This window comes from Ricinus communis, chromosome 4 (assembly GCF_019578655.1).
Source record: "Ricinus communis isolate WT05 ecotype wild-type chromosome 4, ASM1957865v1, whole genome shotgun sequence".
Lineage (NCBI taxonomy): Eukaryota > Viridiplantae > Streptophyta > Magnoliopsida > Malpighiales > Euphorbiaceae > Ricinus > Ricinus communis.
Window position 1 is genome coordinate 12,363,249 of NC_063259.1, and position 7,707 is coordinate 12,370,955.

The window sequence follows — 7,707 nt, forward strand, 5'->3', positions numbered from 1 at the left end:
CAATTGAGGAACCGCTGGTTCTAGATTGGAAAGAGTTTCCACAACATCTTGACTATGTGCATATGGATGAGGATAACGGGCTGCTTGTCATTCCAGCAGCAGACTTGACAATTGAGGTGAGGGAAAGGACATTGCCCACTCGAAGGAAGTACCAAAAAGCAACTGCTTGGAGGACTGCTGACATTCTGAGGACCTATAACCTGGCAGCTAAATCGCAGTAGAGGTCAAACCTGCACATGAAGGGAGTTATTACCGAATCTAGCTAAATGAGTCGAGCCAAAAATAAGCGCTTTTGGGAGGCACCCCAAATTTTATTCTATATTTTTTAACATTTTTATTTTATCATTCGTTTGCATGATTGAAAGTAGTTAGAACACTTACTTAGTAATTAAACATAATTGTATGAATCTAAGGTTTTTAGTAACTTAAATTAGATTTTTGGTAACTGGTGAAGATGAACTTCCCTGTTTGATACATTTTACTTGAATTATAACCTAAACATGTGCGTATATGTGTTGAACGCAGGTAGGGAGTTTGGCGACTCGAGATGGCGAAGGAAAGCTTGGACTTAACCCTTCCACCACAGTTTCCGTGGACATCACCGATTGGATGCCCAGGCCGTGCTGAATAGCACGGCCGGAGTCATACTCGTGATGAATATGCACATGAAAAGATTGGAAAATTAGCCATCCACCATGGTTTCCGAGGCCACCATAGGCTGCAATACCAGGTCGTGCCGATCACCACGCCCGTGCCCTAGCCCGTGATGGACATGTACGTAAAGCATAAAGTAAAATCAACCATCCACCATGGCTTCCGAAGGCACCACGGGCAGCAACACCAAGCTGTGTTGACCAGCACGGCCATGCCCTCGCCCGTGGTGGATTAGCACGAGGATGAAGCTTTAGGGTTCAACATGGGCCGAGTCCTGGCCGTGTTAACTAGCACAGCCTTGGCCTTGCCCTTACCCGTTCTGACCCCCGTGACTATAAAAGCATGCCATTTTAAAAATTTTCCAACTTTTCCCCCTCTAAGCTCTAAGGTGTTGTTTCTTCTTTTTCTTGATTTTTCTTACCTGTCACGGCAATTTCAAGTAAGTCTCTTCGCCTTTTGCTTTTATTTGGTTAAATTTAATTTTTCTTTTATGTAATTTTTATTATTTAGGACATTTTGATATGCTCTAGCAGTTGTCAATCTTTATTGCTTGATTGGGTTATCGTTTTGTTTTGTAACACTGCTTAAGTTTGATTTAGATTAGATTTAGTTTAGATTAGTTGCTAAGTTTGTATGATTTTGAATAATGAAATGTTAAGTGTGGGGTTCAACAGCAATAAAGTTTATTTATGGCATTTATTATAAAAAATTAATAGCATAATTTTTCTTTATTTGATGCGCAATAATATGGGCTGGAATGCCATTGTGAATTGGTTTTCTACAGGAAATTGAGGCTTTAGTCTTAGCTTTAAGTCTAAAATTTTATGTTAGTCAAATTATAGCCGTTATGCTGCTAAATTTTTGGAATAATTTATGTTAACTTGATTCCTTGTTCGAATACTAATGATTGATTGTATTAGGCAATATGAGGGACCGCAATCAATCCCGTTGAAAGCAACTGCAACGCACCGCTACCAAAGCTTAATAGAGGCAGATTAAAGCTTAATGCTAATTTAAGAATCAATCGTTAGGAAGAGATTCCAACTTTAGGTTATTAGGTTTAGGAATTCGGTTATCTCGAGAGAGCAAGAATTGATTAAGTTCATCCACGGGTAGCATAATTAGACTCACCAATTCTTTATCTTTTGTTTGATTGCCAACTAGTTTAGGTTCCCTTTGGGTTTGCTTTCTTGTCTTGGTTATTTTAGTTATCAATTACTCCTGCATCTCCCTTAGAACTTAGATTGTAGGTATTAGTTAGTTTAGAAATTATTCATCACTCATTTTAGATTAATATAACAAGAACAAAGGAGTAACTCTGGGCCTTCACTTTCCCGAGAAATATGACCTTGGTACTCGCCATTAGTGCTAGACTGCATCGATAGGTACACTGCCTTAGATTGTAGCTAACACAAATAGCACATATCAAGTTTTTGGCGCCGTTGCCGGGGAATTGTTTGAAAACTAGAGTGAAATTTGCTATTTGTTAATTTAGCCATTTTTTTTATTTATATTTTGTTTGTATATATTTATTTAGTTAAGTTTATGATTTAGATAGTGGATGATAAGGAGGTTCAATGCTAAACTCAAACTCTTTGTATGACGCATTGGAAAATGGGATTAGGAACCAAGAGAGTGCTAAAAACTGGGATACCCGTGCATCTTTAGAAGCTCGAGTGGAATCGTTTTATAGGGCTACCGATCAACTCTCCACTCCTATCCTTTCATCTCAAGTTTTTTCTGAATTTTGTTGTGGTTTACATTTGAGTAATTATTGTCCATTATATAGTGATGTTGCTCATTGTTCTTATAACTCTGAACAGGTGAATTATATGGGAAGTTGGCCAAATGACTCGTATGGAAGCACCTACAATCAAGAGTTGAGCATTCATTCACCCTTTGGATGGAGCTTAGATGGCCAAGAACCACCAGAATTTCAGCAGCCTAATCTTCCAATTGGTGAAACTTCAGCTTTCAAATTGGAAGAGCCCTTAGAGCATCATGACTACGTGCAATTATACGAGGAGCGAGTCTTGCCCATCATACTGGCAGCTTGCTTGATAGTCGGGAACAGGACATTGATGATTATCCCTATAAGCGGATACTTGAAGCCATTTGCTTGGAAGAAGGATGGATGGTCGTCGATCACGCCCATTTGCTTTTCACCATGAGTCCAGCTAAGAAGACTCATCACATAAAAAAGAAGCGCTTTTGGGAGGCACCCCAAATTTTATTTTATTTTTTTTTCATTTTTAATTTATTTTATTTTATTTTATTTTTTTTTACCCTTTCATTTTGAAACATTTTATTAGTTTTAGTTTTCATATTTTATTTAATTTTTATTTTAGTTTCGATTTTAATTCCTTATTTTATTATTTGCAGCCACTCCTCCACCAGACCCGGCCGGTATACGATATACTCCGATGCACCTCTTTTCACTCCTGGAGCCATAATCGTATGATTAGTTTCTTTTCCTTTTTCATTTCATATATTTTGTACACTGAGGACAGTGTGTCCTTCAAGTGTGGGGTGGGTGATATTTATCCCATCTTAGTTATTTGTTTATTCTTTGTGCAATTTTTTGTAAAATTTTGAAAATTTTTCACTTTGTTTTGATGCTCTTACTATTGACTTGCTTTTGAAATCCTGTTTATGTCCATGTGATCGGGTAAAATCGATAGTGTTGAGTCTTGCGGAAGAATGTAAGATAATTAGTTTGAGTTTTGCACTAAGTTGCTTTGGTTTATTTAATTCTGTTTTGATGATTTTTATTTGGATCCTACTCAAAAAGCACACTTGTGAGAAATTGAGCCTAAATTGTAAGCATACACGTTATATGCTTTTATTTATTTCTTATTGAGAGTGCCAATTACTGTTTTTACTTTTAGAACTTGCTCGGTAATGCTTATGAGGGCCACAAGGAGAGTTTAACACTTTGGTATGATAGAGGCACTTAGGTTTTTCATTCTAGCCAAATAGCTTTCATTCGTTTATTGATTCTGTAGATAACCCTTTCTTTCACCATTTTTTTTATCATATTCTATTACCACTTAGTTTTATTTTGCTTTGGGTTATGATTTTGCACATGAGTTGTTTTTATTGGGAACTTTTGTCTTGGGAATAGCTTTAGAATCTTGTAGCAGCTTACTTCAATCCAAAAAGAAATTCACTCTATTATGTGAATGTTCTTCCCTTATAAAAAAAAAAGAATGAGAGGGAAAGGTGATGAAAAGAAAGAAAGTAAGTGAGCTAAACATTTTGACTTGATTCCTATTTCCCACCTTGGACTACTATCCATTGTTTACTCCTTGTGATCATTGTGACTTGTGTGCATGTCATGTATTTCATTGCAGAACACCATAGGTTCAATTCTGACCAAATTTACCTACCCTTACCTAATCCCCATTACAACCCTTATAAAGACCTCTTGACATGGTTGTTGACTCTCCATAAGTGGTAGGAGTAGGATTTAAGAGCAAGCATATAGTAAGTAAGGCAGTAGTTGATGCATTGAGCGATTAAACACTACCCTTTAAACACTTTGAGTGATTTAGAGTGAATCTGGTGAGGAGATGGTTCTGAATAATTTCCTTGAGACAGTATTTTGTGAATTATTGGCATCTTGGTTGTGATACTTGAATTGATTGCTTCGTTTCTTTTTGTTTGACTTGTGCTTGTTAAGGATATGTGCAGGAACTCTCTAGCTTGTTTGTCAGTTTAAGTATTGTTCCTTAGTGGTTTATTTTCCTTATTTTACTTTTGATTGCTTGAGGACAAGCAATGAGCTAAGTGTGGGGTTATTTGATGTGCGTAAAATATACACATCTAAATGGGGTTTTTAAGATTGATTTTATGGACATTTGGATATGAATTGGTCTCAACACTCACCTTATACATATGTTTGTGTGCATTAGGTCCAAAAGAGGTCAAAGGATGAAAAAGGAAAGAATTGGAGCACAATTGGACGTCAAAGTACAAAGCGAGCTAAAGTACGAGCATGAGGAAGGTGAGCAGGCCGTGTTGATCGGTTCTCAACACGGTCACAAACATGGACCGTGTTACCAACACGGGGATAAACACGACCGTGTTAGACATCAAAGAAGAAGTAGATTCTAGGGAGCACGACCACAGAGAGTAACACGGCCAGGAACACCATCCCGTGTTGAGAACACGGCCAGGAACACGGCCGTGTTGGAGGCGACAGTGGGTATTAATTAAAAGAACGAAAAGAAGAGAAAAAGAGGAGGCTAGGGTTAGAACGTCCCAAAACCCTAATTTTTCTTTCTCTAAGGGTTTTCTGAGCTGAAACCAAGGGAAAAGGAGACTTGGATCAAGGTTTCAATCAGATTTCCTTGAAGAATCGAAGATTGGGCGAGGTTCATTGATTGATTTTCAAATCGAGCAAGAGGAACAAGAATCGATTCAATTGGAGCAAAAGGATTTAGGGCTGTTTACTCTCATCCAAGGGTGTAATCGGGTTTTCTCTACCTTTGCTTATTGTTGTAATTGAATTCTTGTATATTTTGAGAATGAACATGATTAGCTAGATTGATTAAATCCATTGGGATTTCTTTACTATGTTGGCTTGATATTATATTGTTGGATTGTTTGAGTTGGTTTTGTATTCTTCTTGTTTCAGTATTAATAAGAGTATGCATTATTCATGAGACGTTGTGAATTGTGATGTTTAGATTGCTTTATGAGATTGAGAAATCCATTTGGCAATTGGAATTTTGAATACCAAGAACTGGTTAATAATCGCTTAGAGATAAGGATAATTAACTAGCCGGATTAAGAATTAACAAAGCTTAATAGAGGCGGATTAAAGCTTAATGCTAATTTAAGAATCAATCATTAGGAAGAGATTCCAACTTTAGGTTATTAGGTTTAGGAATTCGGTTATCTCGAGAGAGAAACCGAATTCGGTTAAGAATTCATCCACGGGTAGCATAATTAGACTCACCGATCCTTTATTTTTTGTTTGATTGCCAACTATGTTTAGATTCCCTTTGGGTTTTTCTTCTTGTCTTGATTATTTCGTTTATCAATCACTCTTGCATCTCCCTTAGGACTTAGCTTGTAGTTAATAGTTAGTTTAGAATTTATTCATCATCCATTTTAGGTTAATATAACAAAGAACAAAGGAGTAACTCTAGGCTTTCGCTTTCCCGAGGAATACGACCTTGATACTCGCCATTAGTGCTAGACTGCATCGATAGGTACACTGCCTTAGATTATAGCTAACACGAGTAGCACCCATCATATTAGCATGTTGGTTTGCCTTATGATGGATTATGGCAAAGTTAAACTCCATATGGATAAATTGAAAATTTAATTGGTTAGAATTGGTTGGTAGTATTGTGGATTGAATTTTCTTTGCAGGACATTGAGCGGTTTAATTTTATCAAGTTAAATCGGTCGGTTTGTCCATTTTATGCTGTTATGCTGCCAGAATTTCGTTGATCCTTAGTACTAAAAACTAGACGAGGATCAGGAGTTTACAAGAGGAGGCGGACCGATGGTTCCTCTTCCTCTTGATCGTCAGGTTCTGCACTGACTAGTTTAGGCCAAATTAGACCACCGCAGCGCCATCAATTCCTACTTTTCCAAGGGCAGCCCACCTTTGAGCAGAGATATCAATCAATGAGGCACAAAGATTTGGGAAAGGGGCATAGGATAGACTAGCCAGCACTGGGAACCGTCGGACTTGCAGCTGTAGTCCACTGATATCTTGAGATGCCCCCATTTCAGCATTTGTTTGAGATAGTTGAACCAACATATAGGGAGTTGATTGTGGAGTTTGCCAACACTTTCTTTCTGTAGAGCCAGTTGCAGGACTTCCAACAATCGGATGCGATCGATTTCGGACTAGCGAGCGGTCTTTCCACGATGAATGTCGCGTGAGTTTGGGGTACACTTGGGTTTATGGGTGATGAGGATGCAACTGGGAGGTTCGGTCGTATACACACGCTGGTGTGTCATATCCTGCGAGATGTGGGCCGAGATTTCGATGACAACGAGGATCTGATGCCGGCCACCCAAGGAGTCTAACTTGCCCGAGGGATCATGCGGTACTTGCATGCATTCTTGGCTAGGACCATCGGCGGGGGAGATAGTGGTAGTGTAGTTACCCAACCGGACTGTTTATACTTTACAACATGCATCGGCACGGTCTGTCGACATGGGATATTTGTTGGCCGAGACGGTCAGTGCCTTCCTGCAACAACTCAAAGAAGGTATTTTTCTATTTTGGGACTTACATTACTCGACTGGCTAGGAGCTTAGGAGTTTTGGAGGAGCTGATACCACATCTGACAGAGCTGGGGGTGATGGAGACGTTGGGACTTCCCCAATTGGTTAGTATAAGGATGGTGACTCATAGGCAGGGTCCGCTAGGACCAGAGTATAAACTGAGGAATGCTCTCTTGGTAGCACTCGGAGAGGAGCGACCTGCCCCACGAGCCCATGGTACACAGGATGTCCCACCTTTTTCTGATATTCCGGAGTCTTCCTCCAGACCATCTACTTCAGCTCCTTCTGGTTCTTCATCAGCTATTTTAGGAGTCTCTCCAATTGAGTTTAGAGAGCTGCGAGAGGTTGGCGGAGGAGTAATGACATTTCATTTGACAAGAGGCTTTTCGAGGACCTTTTGTGTCGGTGAGTTTGAGCCAGATGATGGCTCAATTTGAGAGGCAGAGGGCTATGCTTTAGGCCCTGATTGAGCAGGGAGGTAGGTTAGAGGCCTCTATGGCCAATGACATGTTTGATGATATTTTTTGCTACAGACTTTGCACATCCACAGAGCCGGGTTCAAGCGAGCCATTTTGACATCCCTCTAGCGGATGATCCACCGGTGGCCCTCCCTCTCCGACTGAGCACCCTTCAACACAGCAGCCTGACGAGCCTCCTATTGACGCTCGCCTCCTGGCGATCTACCGGCTCACATGTGACACTACTTCCGATCCTCAGAGAGCAGCCACTCCTCCACCACAGACCAGCCTTGATATACCTACTGATGCACCTCTTTTCACTCTAGAGCTATAGTCAGGGCAG